Source organism: Mastomys coucha, unplaced genomic scaffold (genome assembly GCF_008632895.1).
Source record: "Mastomys coucha isolate ucsf_1 unplaced genomic scaffold, UCSF_Mcou_1 pScaffold23, whole genome shotgun sequence".
Taxonomy (NCBI): domain Eukaryota; kingdom Metazoa; phylum Chordata; class Mammalia; order Rodentia; family Muridae; genus Mastomys; species Mastomys coucha.
The window spans coordinates 106,739,366-106,755,548 of record NW_022196906.1 but is presented as its reverse complement, the minus strand read 5'-3'; positions in this window follow the sequence as shown (position 1 = coordinate 106,755,548).

Sequence of the window (16,183 nt, the reverse complement as noted above, 5' to 3'; positions counted from 1 at the left end):
CACCACTCTGGAACACTGCTCTGGTGTGCTACTCCAGAACACTGTTCTGGAACACCGCTCTGGAACACTGCTCTGGAACACTGCTCTGGAACACCGCTCTGGAACACCGCTCTGGAACACCGCTCTGGAACACCGCCCTGGAACACCGCTCTGGAACACCGCTCTGGAACACTGCTCTGGAACACTGCTCTGGAACACTGCTCTGGAACACTGCTCTGGTGTGCCACTCCAGAACACTGCTCTGGAATACCGCTCTGGAACACTGCTCTGGAACACCGCTCTGGAACACCACTCTGGAACACCGCTCTGGAACACTGCTCTGGTGTACCACTCCAGAACACTGTACATACCAGTGATCCTTTTGACTGTCATTCTTGAAGCCATGGTTTTAATGGATTCAAATGTCTGTTATAGGCTTTACTTTATAGCTTGCTGATAGTTTTGGATTTTGCCCTCCACACTTGTACTTAATTTTTGTTTCATTTTACCTTAGGAAATGGGAAAATGCCTGAGCATCTGAGGGAAAGCATGTAGCCCATTCCTGCTGTTCAGTGTACTGTGTGGTGAAGTAGGCTCACAAGCTTAGTCCAGTTAATGTCGTTCTTCTGGATAAATTCTTTAACCCTGAGATATTACTGCCTCGTGATATTTTGAACCAGATCTTGTATAGTGTATATTATTTGACTTCATTGTCATATATGAAGATAACCTTACTTGTCTTCATTTATATTTAACCAATGGGATACGTGGGGGTGGTTTCTTTTCCTATCATGTATTTTATAGTGATTTAAATGAGTTTGGTATAATTAGGCAAATATTTCTGGATTGTTTGATAGGAAAAAAACCCTCATGATATTTACAACACCTGAAGCTGTCAGCTTTGTAAAGGAGAAATTAATATTGTTCAAAAATTTTAAATGTATTTTTCTACTTTCTCATCATCAGTATATCTTTCAAAAATGTTTTATTTATTTTTATTTTAATAGTTTCATTTGTGTGTGTGTATGTGTGTGTGTGTGTGGTGGTATGGAGACCAGATGACAACTTCCTCCCAGACAGCCAACTCTCTTCTGTCATATGGAGCTTGGGAGCTATGCACAGGTCATCAAGGTTAGCTACAATCTCCTTGACCCGCTGAGCCATCTCACTGGTCCTCAAAAGTTTTTTATGTAAATGTATTAGCATATAGGCACTAAGACAAATATTTTGTTGTTTTTCACTATAAACTCAACATATGTTGGACTCCATATAATGTGCATGTGCTTTTCTTCACTGTTCTTCTCTTCACTTTCCCCAAGTATTTAACTCAAAACTGTTCTTAACTCACAGAATGTACAAAAAGCATGTTGCCAGCTAAACTTAGCCTGAAGGCAGTAGTTTAGCAACCCTTTTATTAGAGCATTAACATATTAATTATCATAATTTTAAACTGTCTAATAGTCCCATCCCCTGTCTCACATCTGAACCCAGTTTGCATCGTGAAATATCTTTTGTCCTTTTGTGTGTCTGGGGCATTCTTTAGAACAGCAGAGGAGAAATCATCGTAAGTAAAGTAGCAGGGGGTTGTGGCATAGGTTGCCTTTCTTGCTGTAGGGTGTTAGGACGGGGTCCGAAGTAGGTGTGGCTGGGACTGAGGTCGGTCTGGAGTAGTCGTTATGACTCCACAGACCACATACCAACTCTCAGTGACACTTGTTTATAGCTTATGGTTTTTCGTTTTCTTCTTCTTCTACAAGTTTCAGCCACCCACCCAGCCTCAGATCTTCTCTGGACTCCTCAGAACTCTGACCTGACCCCTTTCTAGCTGTTTTCTGATGATATTGGCTATTGTATTAGCTACTTCTCTTGTTGTGGTAAAATATCTGGGAAAAAAAAAACAAGCTAAGGAAGGATTAACTTGGGCTCACAGATTGGGCGGGGTAGGGGTGGGGTAGGCATCAATGATCATAGCAAAGTTATGGAGGAAGCTCCTGAAGCAACTGGTGCTATTGCACTCTCAGTCAGGACGCAGAGAGATGTGCCACCATGTTCTGCTTCACTTCTATTGAGTCCCACATCCCAGACCACAGGATGGTGCCACCTACATTGCGGTAGGGCTTCTCAGTGCAGTTAATTCAATGATAAAACTATCTCATAGACATGAGCAGAGGTTTGTTTCCATAGTAATCCTAAATACTACCAACTTGATGGTGAAGGTGAACTGCTACAGGCAATCAGCACTTTTCAGCTCTGAATAGGAGGACAGAGGCATGCAGGAAGTTTTCTGTTCTGTCCTTTCCTCCTCCTCCTCCACTTCCTCCTCCTCCTCCTCCTCCTCCTCCTCCTCCTCCTCCTCCACCTCTTCCTCTTCCTCCTCCTCCTTCTCCTCCACCTCTTCCTCCTCTTCATCCTCCTCCTCCTTCTCCTCCTCCTCCACCTCTTCCTCCTCCTCCACTTCCTCCACCTCTTCCACCTCTCCCTCCTCCTCCTCCTCTTCCTCCTCCACTTCCTCCACCTCTTCCACCTCTTCCTCCTCTTCCACCTCTTCCTCCTCCTCCTCCTCCTCCTCCTCCTCCACTTCCTCCACCTCTTCCACCTCTTCCTCCTCCTCCTCCTCCACTTCCTCTACCTCTTCCACCTCTTCCTCCTTCTCCTCCACCTTTTCCACCTTTTCCACCTCTTCCTCCTTGTCCTCCTTCTCCACCTCTTCCTCCTCCTCCTCCTCCTCCTCCTCCTCCTCCTCCTCCCTCCTTTTCCATACCCTACATTGAACCTGGGCTATTAGACACTAGAGGCAACTGCTCTACCACAGAGCTGTATTCCCAGACTGTTTGCTACTTAGTGTTTTGATGTAAGTTTTCATTAAATTCCACTGGCTTGCTGGAGCTTAATCAGGCCCTGGATTTGTAATGTCCCAGATAATGTCTTCTGAGTAGCTGAGATTATAGGTTCAATTTACTGTTTATCTCTAAATGTACCATATTATGTCTGGAAATTGTTAGATGCTTGATAAATATCTATTGTTGGAGATTGTCTGCACTGACAGATTTCCTCCTTTGACATCTCTTCTATGGCCTCAAATTCTTGCTCCAGTGTGGATTGGTCCCCTTGATCCATCACCAGTGAAAAAGTGAAACTTTAATTGATGTTTGTTTGATAATAGAGCAGATAGCTCTCTCTCCTTGTGTTATGTTTTTGGTCAGTGATATTGCCAAGTTTACCTAAGAAGAGGGAACTCAGGACAAGTCTATGTAATTCAGGATTCTCAGAAAGAGGTCAGTTAGAGCCTTCAACTATGCAGCCATCCATTCTCATTAGATGCAATCTTGGCAGTACTCAGTTCTACTTCAGTGAACATTTTCCACAAACCAATTTGAAAAGCTCATAAGAATACTTGATGCCAACTTATTGGGGGCAGATATCAGAAAAATGAATGTACCATTTATTTCACATGAGTTTGTTACTGAGAGGGAAAAATAACAAAGAATATACCCTTGAAATGATATTAAAAATAAAGTTTCAGAGTTTCAGTGACTGACCCAAACTTTGTACTATGCCTAAAATGACTGTGTTTTGATATTGATAGCAAATATTAAACTGGTGTATACATTTGGCAGCATAAAAACAGCAAGCCACACTTGTCTGTGGAAATGCAGGATGTGTTGATTCATCCACAGAACAGAAGGGAAAATAGACTATGTTGTCCTGTTCTTTGATTTTGCTGCATAATCATAAAATAGGTAGTTTTTTTTAGTTTTGAAGAGATGTAAGATGATATATTAATATATCCCAGGTGCAGTAGTTTTCAAATAAAGAGATATTTGAGTAGTAAAAGCCAACTTTATCCATTATTTGTGTGTGTATGTGTGTGTGTATGTGATGCATTGTGTGATGCATGTGATACATGTCTGTCACATGTGTGATGCATACGTGTGATGCATTTGGTGCATGCGTATGTAGTATATATATGTGTATGATGCATGTGACACATGTGATGCATGTGATGCACATGTGTGATGTATATTTGTGTGTGATGCATGTGATACATACATATGATACATGTGTGTGATGCATGTGATACATGTGTGTGATGCATGTGATACATGTGATGCACATGTGTGATGCATGTGATGCATGTGTATGGTACATATAATGCATTCACTGTGTGATGCATGTATGTGTGGTGCATATAAAGCATGCATGTATGTGATGCATGTGTGTGGTACATATAAAGCATACATGTGTGTGATACATGTGCGTGATATATGTATATGTGTGATGCATTGATGCATGCATGTGATACATATATGCATATGTGTGTGATACATGTAATGCATGTTTGTGTGTTTGATGTATGTGATGTGATATGTGTGTGTATGTGTGTGCATATGTGTGCATATGTGTGGAGGTACATTTGCCATGCTATTTTGTTCTGAATACCAGTTCACTACATTCAAGAGTCACCAGGGGAGACACAACTGAGAAGGAGCCTAGATCAGGTTGTCCCATGTGTGTATCTATGGAGATTGCATAGATTGTTGACTGATGTAGAAGGACCCAACACATTGTGGGCAGCCTGTCTCCCAGGCTGTGCAAGTGACAAGAGCTAACTGAGCACAAGCAATCCATCAAGCAGAGAACATGGGAACCATTGTATCTCTCTGCTTGTGAATGTGGATATGATGTGACTGTTTTAAGTTTCTACCTTAACTTTCACTCAGTGGTGGAATTGTATCCTAGAAATTATAGAGAAATTAAGCCCATTCCCCTAAGTTGCTTTTGGTCAGGGTATTTTATTGCAATGCCTTTGTTGATCTCTGTGTTGTCTACTTGACAAAAGCTAAAGTTATTTGAGAGGTGGGAAAGCAAATTAAGAAAATTTCTCCATAAGATTGAGCTGTAGGCAAACCTGTAAGGCATTTTCTTAATTAGTGATTGATGAGGGAGGGCAGAGACCATTGTGGGTGTTGCCACCTCTAGGCTGGAGGTCCTGAATTCTATAAAACAGCAGCTGAACAAGACAGCAAGCAGCACTCCTCCTGCCTCCAGGTTCTGGCCCTGCTTGAGTTCCTGCCCTGTCCTGTTCCTGTCAGTGATGAACAATGATGTGGAAGCTTGAGCCAAATAAACCCTTTCCTCCCCAGCTTGCTTCATGGTATTTTATTGCAGCAACAGAAACTGTTATAAAAAAGACAGTCTCCATTATATTTTTGGAGACAGTTTATCACTATACTGGAAGCCTGCCCTTTTGACTAGCCTGGCTGACTAATGAGTCCCCAGGGTCTACCTGTCTCTATCCTGAGGTGTACTGGGATTACACCTCAGACATTTGCTACCCCACTGGCTACCAAGTCATTATTTGTGGCAGGTATTTTTGGAGGTATTTTATTTTTTTTATTTTATTTTAGTAATTACAAACACTGCAATTGCGTTTCATTTTTATAATAGATATATATTGAAAGATTCATCATCTTGAAGAGGCAGCAAAGCAAGCATAGAGAAACTAAGCAAACAACTGAGGGGAGGGGCTTGGACTCAGGGGATAGTCTAACTTAAGCCTGCATTCTTAACCATACACATACCTCAACTGTTTCCAGATCTTGGTGGATAATGGGAGCCAAAAGGAAATGGAGCCCAGTTTTTATTCTAAGAACCAACTCTCTGGGAAGGAAGAGAGAAGGCAAAGGATTTAGGCAAGTCTTAGAAAGAATAAAGACACAGGGCTGAGGAGGTAGTTCAGTTCCAAGTGTTGGCCTTTAAAGTAAGTGAATATGAGTTTAATCTCCAGAAGCTACCATAGAAAAAAGCCAGGAACATAGTCCCAGTACTTTCCATGCTGGGGAAGAGGAGACAGGGTATGAGACTCACTGTCCACCCAGCCTAGGGTGCTTGGCAAATTCCAGACCAGTGAGAGATCCTGTCCCCCCCACCAACCTCTCTAAGGCTAGCACATAAAGGAAAACATACATGGCTGTCCTTTGGCCTCCTCAAGCATGCATATAAATGTGCATATATCCTCTACACATGTGTGTATGTAAACACATGCAAGCACATGAAGACAAAAGGTTAAAATCATAACCCAACCCCCAAAACTCAGATAACACTTTTTCAACAGAAAAAACAAACAAACAAACAAACAAACAAACAAAACCAGTTATAGAAAGAGGACGAGGCAGGAGAATCCCTGTCGATCGTTGAGCACAGGATAAAGAATCCTGACTTTGGGTAGGAAGGGCACAGCAGATTCTTGCTGGTCCTTCTCGCCATCGGCTCTTTAGGTTTAGATCAGTGGTGTGTACTAGACAATGGCAGATCAGCACAGGCTGAGATCCACAGGGAAGTTTAAAGTCAAGTGTAAGTATTCAGAAAACAGGGCTGTAATTGAGACATCTTAGTCTCATAAATGGTATCTTAGTCTTTATCTTCTCTCTTGCCTAATGTGTCCACTGAAGACAGCCAATAGCTAATAATCCTGGGGTTATCATTTCAAAACAACATATCTGTGTCCCACAGCAGGAAGTTAGATGAGATTAAGTAAAAGCTTAATGCATAGATTTGCTTAAATATCTGATTGAGGATAGGACAGAAGAAGCTGGTCTTTGAGAAGGAAAAGATGAGAGAGTTCCGTGTGTTATTCTGTGTACTCTGTCTTTTTTTTTTTTTGGAAGACACATGAGACCTCTAAGTCCTCTTGCTTTTAAGTTCCACAGAAAAGGCTGGCTTGCACCTTGAGTTAACTATGTGTTGTGGAGCTTCCTTATGGCATAACTGGCCTTCGGAGAAGAGCTAAAGAAATCCACTCCCAGGCTAGCCTGTGGGCTAAGCATGTAAAAGCATTTCTCAAGAAAGCCTGACAATGTGAGTTCGATTCCCAGATTCCAGGGCAGAAGGAGACAGCAGACTCTCACAAATTGTCTTCTGACTTCTTCCACACATGTGTCAGGGTATGCTTGTGTGATTTATTAACACCTAGGAGCAAACAATGAGTAATAATTTACAATAATAATAAATTAAAGGAAAGCCAGCTTTTTCTTTTTCTTTTTTTAGCTAAGCAATGTTTCCACAGGGAAGTGCACACCGGGGTTTTCTCCTGGCCAGCCTTTTGCTGCTTATGTTTCAGAAGCGGGATGTGCATTCTTTTATGGCTAAATAAATGATAGTATGAAAGTCATCTCTTGGTCTTTAATAGAGTCCTGGGAATAGGGTCATAACATGGCACACCGTCGCCATGTGTTTGTTTACTAGAAAACACTTTATGGAGAGCCCCAAAGAAAGTTCTTGATTCATTTCCATTGATAAAGCTGTCTTGTTTTATCTTCTACCAGAGGTTGTGGGAGCACAGCGCACCCTATGGTTTATGACTAATTTGCAGCCATTTGAGTTCAAATACTGCTGAGTTTAGTGGACCTTTTTTATCTTTATATTTTTTCCCCTAACCTTTCCTCCTTTTTAGATCCCTTAAATTGAAAGTGATCAAGAAGGCATAAATAATTAGAGGCTGTTATGTTTATTTAAGCCAAATCTTTTATTAGTATGGAGACTGCTTTCCTGGAGTCTCGCACATATCCTACGTTCACAGTTAAGCCTTTCAGAGAATTTTAATTGGAGACTGAGTAACTAAATACTAAATAGAAAGGTGAGAGATTCTGTAAAATAGAACTAGAGGATACCAGCCAGCCAACGGAAAGAGCTAACAGTGAAACCATCTGGGAGTGGTTGAGGGACCAAAATTCAGCTCCTCCTAGGTAGGAAGTTTTAGACTAAGGCTAAAGTTTTCGGAGACTCATTTTCTTTTACTAGAAAGGGATCAACAATGTCTTACCAGTTACTACTACTCTGATGAAACACCATGATCAGAGCAACTTGGGGGAAGAAAGGTAGAAGTATTTGACTTATACTTCCATATCACTCATTATCATCAAAAGAAGTCAGGACAGAAACTCAAACTAAGCAGGAACCTGGAGGTAGGAACTTACGCAGAGGCCATGGAGGGGTGCTGCTCCCTGACCTGCTCACAATGGCTTGCTCAGCCTGCTTTCTTATAGAACTTGGGATTACCACAAACCCAGGGACAGCACTACTCACAATGGGCTAGGTCTTCCCCTATCAAACGCTAATTAAGAAATGGCCTACCAGGTTGTCAACAGCTCAATCTTATGGGAACATTTTTCTCAGTTGAGGCTCCCTCCTCCCTCCTCTGATGACTCCGGATTGTGTCAACTTGACATAAAACTAGCCAGCACAGGCACCAATCTGAAAACAAGACTCTCTTGGATTCTGGATACAGTAGTACATACTTGTAGTCCTAGAGCTTGAGATGTCGAGGGAGATGATGGATTGCTGTGAGTTTGACAGGCTCCCCTTTGTGCAGCTGCTACCCCATCATCCCCTGACTGCCCCACTTGGCTCTAAGTTGTTTTTGGTGTAGTTACAAAAGCATTTCTGATCCCTAGTCCCCATCCCTCCATGCCCTCAGCTGCTTGTCTATCTGCAAGGGCTTCCACAAGAAGTTTAATGGCACACCTGCAGGAAAGGTTGCAGCAGAGAACCTTTACAGTAGATAATCAGAGGGTTCTCTCCTTCAGTAGAAAGCAAGCAAGCAAGTGCTGTGGGGAAGTGGGGAAATAGGCAGCTCTGGACTAGACATCAATCCCCTCTCTGTGTTGCATGAAACAAGGTCCAAAATGGCCACTAAGAACCATGCTCTGTCAATCATTTGGTTCTGGAGATTGACCACTGTAGGAGTGACTAGGTTTTGTCTGTGCTGTTTCAGGTTGATTGTGAGAAGTAGAAAAGCTTTTACGGGTTGGATAAATCCTGCATAGATTTTTTACTGCAAAGAGAAAGTCTTCACTACTAAGCAATATTCTCATCTCTACTTAACTCCCTAGGAGGGGAAAAACAACAAAACAAAACAAAACAAAGCAAAACAAATAACAGTGCAAAACAGAAGGTCTCCCACTATCTGAGTTTCTTCTTCAGTCCTTCCTTTGTTCAAAACATGGTCAGTTTCTCCATTTCATCTTTTCTTTTTTTTTACAATTTATTTATTTTTATTCTTTAATCCTTTTTTCTTACAGTCCAGACTTCATCCCCCTCTTGGTCTGCCCTTGACCGGTCCCCTATTGCATACTTCCTCCTTCCCCCACCTATCTCCAAGAGAATGCCCCGCCTCTCCACTCCACCAGGCCTCCCCACTCCCTGGGGCCTCAAGTCTCTTGAAGGTTAGTTGCATCTTCTCTCTCTGAGGGCAGACCAGCAGTCCTCTACTGTATATGTGTCAGGGGCCTCATATTAGCCGGTGTATGCTGCCTGATTGGTGGCTCAGTATCTGAGAGATCTCAGGGCTCCAAGGCAGTTGGGACTGCTGGTCTTCCCATGGGGCCACCTTCATCCTCAGCTTCTTCCAGCTTTTCCCCAATTCTACCACAGGGGTTCCTGGATTCCACCCATTGGTTGAGTGCTAGTGTCTGCATCTGATTCTTTCAGCTGCTTGTTGAGCTTCTCAGAGTGCAGCCATGCTAGGATCCTTGTGTCTTTATGATATATTCTGTTGGCACAGAAGCTGTTCAGAAGGGATCCATGGTCAGTTTTTGCTGGACTGCAACAAAATGCCTGGGAAAGGGATGGGCAGGGCATAGATGGTGAGGATCCACATAGAGATCTGTCATTTTCATCAACCTTCCCCAGACACCAAGCTCTGATACTTTAAAAGTTAAAATTGCAGATTCCTGCACTCTTGGAAATGTGTAAGGCTGTGCAAAGCAAGACTAGAATGTGAGGCCAGCTGTGGAAGCTCCTCCCACGCTCTTAATACACCAGAGAAACATTACAGTTCTGTGTCAGCAAGGTGTCTACACCATTCTGTTGTGGGCATGACCTCAAAAGGAGGGTATCTCCAAGATGAATGCTTCTAGACCTCCCCTCTTCTTTAATTCAAACATCTCTCTACCATTGTAACTATCTTAAAGATTTAGAACATTACAAAAAAGTTCCTAAAAGAAATAGATTTGATTTAAGCATTTAGCAAACTCTAGACCTAGTTCTGAGCAGTAATTTACTACCCTACATTTATCTTTAGTAAAGCACATATGGGTTATAATTTATCATTTCTAGTTTCCCAGTGAAGAAACCAAGGCATCCTTGTTAGCAATTTCCTTTGAAAGTTGAAACATTCCTTCAAGGAAGGAGGGAGAATGCTCCTAGGACCCAGGGAGTAAAATAAAACTTTGCATGTCTCAGAAGCTGAAATGTACCAAGGTCATGAGGTCCTTCCCCAACTGAGGAGGAGACTCTGACAGGCAGAGTTGCTGAGAAAGGAATCTATGGTCTGTTGCATTGCTTGTAAGTCACAAAGGGAATAAGAAGGCTGTAGCTCTCATGTGTTACCACCTGTGCTAGGGTGGACTTTTTATGAGGCAGCCATCTTTGAACCATCTCAGCTCCTATAAGTGATCCCCAAACCCACACTCCTATAAGTAACACAGTAAGCTTCCTGATTGGGTATGTTGGATTCTGTATTATTGCTACTTTGTTTTAGTCTGGTTCACCCTGTCTGGAGTAAGTAGGCACTTGGGTCTCATCTTCCCGTGGCAAGTCTCACACATCAGGCATGGAAGCATTAATGTGCTTTCTGAAGGTCAGGCACCCAAGGGTAAAATTTTGAACCCAAAGCAGGGCTTCTGAAACTTCAAAGACATGAGCCACCTAGGGAACTTATTATAACACAATGTAATTTAACATGTCTCCTTCCGTGACTCTAACAAACCCCAAGATCCTGTTTGTATGGCTGAGCCAAAGGCCACACATGGGTGAACAGTGTGTGAGTCTTTTATGATACTGTCTTTGAAAACAGCTTCTTGTGGGGAGGTAACCCTTATTAAATGATTTACTTTCCCATTATAAACACATGAATTATGTTTCTAATTCATCCATCCTTACAGTGGTGTAATATTATGAATGTTATTTTATGTCAAAAAATAAAAGGTTGCATTTTATCCACACCCTCAATTTTGGAATGAACAAACCCCTATTAGTAGTTAAGCATCTTTAACAATGGGATGAATTCTTAGCTTTCTGGCTGGCTTTGGATGTAATTCCTTGAGTCAGACTTGAATCCTATCAAAAATATATGTTCCACCCTCAATTGCTAAGCAACATATCTCAGAGGAATCTTTGTCTATTTCTATTCTCATTTTTCATTCTGTCCCAGAAGATCCAAACTAAAGAAACACCCACAAGCACCCTGTTTACTTGAGGAGCATCTTGGCACAGCATGGAGTCTCCTTTCATTTGCTGGAGGTTAGTGTGTGGTATGATCACCCTCCTCTGTTATATCATAAACTATGAATCATGCAACAATCTCCAACAGGAGGCAGTCATTCAGAATATCTGGATGATACCTAAGACATGACACTCCAACAGGTAATTGAAAAGCAGTTAGCTGTGTGTCAGTCACTGCATTAGATAGTAGAGATTCAACGGTCAGCAAGAGTATCTTTCTGGATGGCATGTGATGACATCATAGCTTTGAAGAGCATCCTTCCTGATGATGTGCTATGACATCATAGCTTTGATTTTTTCAGTTGAGGATGCCCCTGTCATCTCCACAGCTGATGTCTACATTGGCTATTACAGAGAGAGGCATCGACAAGGAAGAACGCATTCCCAGCCTCTGTACTGGCACCTTTCTGGCACTGCTATCATTAGTCCATTAAAGAAGCCCCACCCTTCACCAAAGACAAGGCTCTAAAATGAACTCAGAGTTTCAGTAACTAACTATTTTGGGATTACAGAAAGAATGCAGATGCCCCCTACCTAAACCTCCAGTTGTAGGGACAGCACAATGTTCAAAAATAGTTTGCCTTAGAAAATGAATGATCTTCCCACCCCACTTCCCTATTCATAACTACAAAAACCCAGCATGAAGCATGTAATCTGTGCTCTGTTGAACGTTCATTGTGTTTCTGAGTTTCGAGTCTTGATCACAGTGTATCAGGATTAGGAGATACCACATTGTGGGTCCATGTTCTGCCCTGCAGCAGCTGGGAAGGGAAGCTGGGGAGGCAAAATGTAGGGAGCTTGACTGTGCTTATCTCAAGCCACTGCCTTCAGGTGCTGGCCTTGAGGGAAGTGCAGAGACACCACTGGAGTGTGGGAAAACACACTGTGATATGAGAGAGGCCAAAGTTTGGATTCCCTGACTTCTGGGCCTCCAGACTCCTTTGGAGAACCACACAGAGAACTTAGGAACTAGATGTTGGGAATCCATGGGTCTGCAACGAGGCTGGGACCATTGGGGGTCCATGGGCTGAAGATTGGTGTCTATTCTGAGGCAGGGGCTAGGAGGTCTGGCTTAACTTATTGGCGAAGGTAGCAGTGATTGTCTGGGAGCAAATATGGCCTTCTAAGGCAGTGGCTCTGTAGGTGAAGGCTTTCTGCATGCCCCATGGCACTTCTTGATTAAAGAGACAGTCTTTGGTTCCAAAGTGTTTATTGGTTGTTCATTGTGAAAAATGGACATGTTCTGGGGTAAGACTCTGGCAGGGAGCAGGGAGGTGCCTGACATCTTAGCTGTGAGTTTCCGGGACCTTAGAGGCGCTCTGCCTTACCAAGTTTCTTTGGCACAGTCCACTGTCCCACACCACATCCCAGGCATTAAAACTGGTCTGTCTGTCTGTCTGCAATTGTCTAAATTCTCATATTTTATTTCTTCCTATAAATGTCATTCTTACTTGTCAGTATAGCCTGAACCTTGGGACGTAGACATTCAAACATCAAAATAAGCAGATTTACAGAATAATCATTTGTATGTCTAGAAATGTTGGCATTGTGTATGTGACAGAAATTACAGATGTAGATTTGGTCTCTGAAGCTTTGAACAAGGTCTTACCATGCTGATGTATCCTGTGGAATACCCAGTCCACAATATCTCTGTCTGATTACTCTCTGAGTAGCCAATAAGCAAATAGACTCCCAGGTAACAATGAAACAGTCAAATCTGTGTTTCTCACATACTTGTGAAGTTGTGTGGTTAATATAGTGGCATTTCATTTGGTTCCTAATCTAAGTATCTTCCCCCACATTCTTTCCAGCATGAACCATAGAGATACTGATTAAGGAGTAATTAAACATCCTAACACTGCCATTATCTTTCCTTAAGTAGCCACTTCAGCCTCAAGGAAATCTTTAACTAAAACAGAATTTAATTTTCCAAGGGTATAGGTACACTTTCAATTCTCTTGATTCTGTATTTGTCAAAAGGAATAGAGAGTCTCATGTTGGTCCTAAGAGACTCTTCAGATTGAACGTGAAGTCCATGGGGATGGAGCTTCTGTCTTTGTACCATAATATTTTCAATTTGTATCACTATCCAACAGCTCAACAGGATGTGCAGGGTATATGCTACAGGCTGTGCTATGCACTGACACTCACTTGGGGTAGCACCTGTGAGGGATTCTTATTCCCTGGCTTACAAACTACATCCAACCTTGACAAGTTGCCATTTGTCAGGTAGCTTAGCTTCAGCAATGAATAAAGTTACAAATATTTATATATAATATTTTATATACATTATATAAAGTCACAACCCAAATCACTCACAGTGAATTATTGCTTACCTTTATATTGTTCATGGCTATCACCTAACTTAGCATAAGAGGTATTTCAGGAAATCAGCACCAATTTTTATTTGAGACGTTTGGAGAATTTACAGTACCAGAGTATCAGACCTGGGGCATTCTGTGATTGCCACCACCTATTCTTCTATTGCTTTAACTTTTCACACATGATCTTCATTGTCAAATGTATCTTAGGTTAAGATATGGAGAGCAATTGGAGGCTATTCTAGATCTAGATCACATGATGCTAAATGTGATCCAAAAATGGAATGGGGTGGGTAGTTAGGAATAACAGTGTGTGGTACGATGGAGGCTGGAGATCCTCTTCCAACATTCCTGTTTCTAGTGCTGGCTAAGCCCTTACTGGGGAACTGCCTTTTATCTTTATGCTACAACAAGGGTAGAGCAGGGAATCTTGCTAAGCTCAAGCATGTGAAAGCTCTCTGGTTCATTCAGTGCTTGCCAAATCAAGACAGCCACATGTTTGTTAAACTCATGATTAATTTTTGTCATGATTAATGTTTAGTAACATCACAGTGGTGTAGCATTGGGAACACAAGGGATTTTTTTTTGACAATTCCAAGGTATTTTAGCCTGATTAGTGTTATTATTTTGTGCTTATACAATCATTAGTCTAGACTTTAATTAAGAACTGGCTTTGTAAAACAAAATAAAGTTTACCAAGAAAAAGTGCTGAATGAATCAGTAAAGTGATTGTTTAAAAACAATCCCAGAATCTAATTAAGAAAGAGTGTTTTGTGTAGAGTAGTTGGCTGTTGCTTTATTTGGTCCCCATTTTCAAATTTTAAAAAGAAAAACACATTTAACATGGAATGAATGCACCATAATATATTCCCTAGGCAAGTTGGAATGATGGATGGGCTCCAGCAAGAAATAGCCAGTGACCACAATGGGCTTCAGATAATAGACAGAGTCCATGGTGTTTTGTAACCAACAGAAGTGAGGGTGTTTAATGAGCCCCTCTTACAAATGAGTAATTTCCACATCTGTCAGGATTCTTTTGTTTTTTTTATTCCTTTATGCTATTCTATTTGATTTGGTTTCTTAGTTTTATAATTAGAAGTCTTTGACAATGAGTCGAGGGGAAACAGAAAAAAAAAAATCCTAAAAGGGAGCAACCGTTATAAAGAAGGAAAAAAGGCCTTTCAGAAAAGTTAGGAAATTATCGCTTATTATAGGAGGCAAGAAAAAGTATTTTGATTGAGTGATGACAGACCCGTCTCAGTAGAATGGCGGTCGGTTATTTCCCATTAAACTAATACAGTTCTCAGAATTTTAAACATAGCTTTTTTATGTCCCCAAATCCATAAATTATTGTTTATCTGGGCTACAGTGTAAGCAATAAAGTAATGGGAATTAATTCCACCAGGAACCACTTAGGAGGTAGCTGTGGCCTGGGGAAGAATGACTGAAAGTCTTACTTTGAAGTTTTGTGACCTCTTGGCCAAAAGCAATGAGTGACTTGTGCCCCCTGCCCTGCACTCAGTGGGAATAGAAGACTACCTCCCTGTGGAATGTGCGACCACAGGGATGTGCTGTCTCTTAGATATGAATCTACCCATTTATACCTGGCTTGGATAAAAGGTCAGAATTTGCAGGCTACCTTTGCCTGTTTCAGCATCTGCCAGAAGTGCCAGAGGAAGTCTAGAAGCCATCTTAAATGCATGCAGAGCCACTAGCTTTGGTGTGGCTCCCATGGCTTCTTCTGAAGATTCCAGGGTTTTATCTCTCGGCCATCAGGGCTTGGCTTCTCTTGGTCTAGGCAGATGAAGGAGTATTGTATTGGTCTACATGACACTTGCAGACCCTCAACCTTCTCCTGATCCATACCATACCAGCCATTCCATTGGTTCTAGATGGCCATGTCTTGGGTCTCTATTGCAACTTACTCCGACATCACAGTTGTATTCTTCCATTAGTCATTGTCACAGCCATTTTCACAGCTTCCCTGCATCCCACAGACTTGTCAAACTTGACTCTGTTCCCTTTGTCATTCTCATCTCTTTCCTATTCAAAGAATTAAAACTCTGATTTCATTTGGACCTCATAGTATAGACAGAGTAAATATTTAAGTGCAATTCCCTGCTTCCTAATCTTACAGTTCTAATTCTTTTCAAAGAAACCTTTAGAAAGTATAATTGCCATTGATTTTTTTGCCCCATGTCTTATTCATTTATTCATTTAATGATATATGTTTGATGAGTTCTCCTTCTAGTGTTCAATACTATCGTACTGTCTTCAGGTCAAGTGTTACTCTATAGTCAGAAATTATAGAATTACAGATGTGGTTTATACTCTTTGCAGAGGAATATGTGGGATGAGTTCTTAGTAGGGCTGGAGCTTCAGATCTGCCTTTATGTGTGAGATTAACTTAGATGCCTCTTGATCTTAGCAAGTTAATTAAAACTCTCTGAGAGCCCAGATTCCTCATGCTGATGATTATAAACCAGGATAATGATGTTTATATCACAGACTTATTGTGAAAAAACTTAAAAGATTATACATATAACTCGTTGAATGCATATTACAGTGTATGATATATACTACTTAAATATATATGAGAA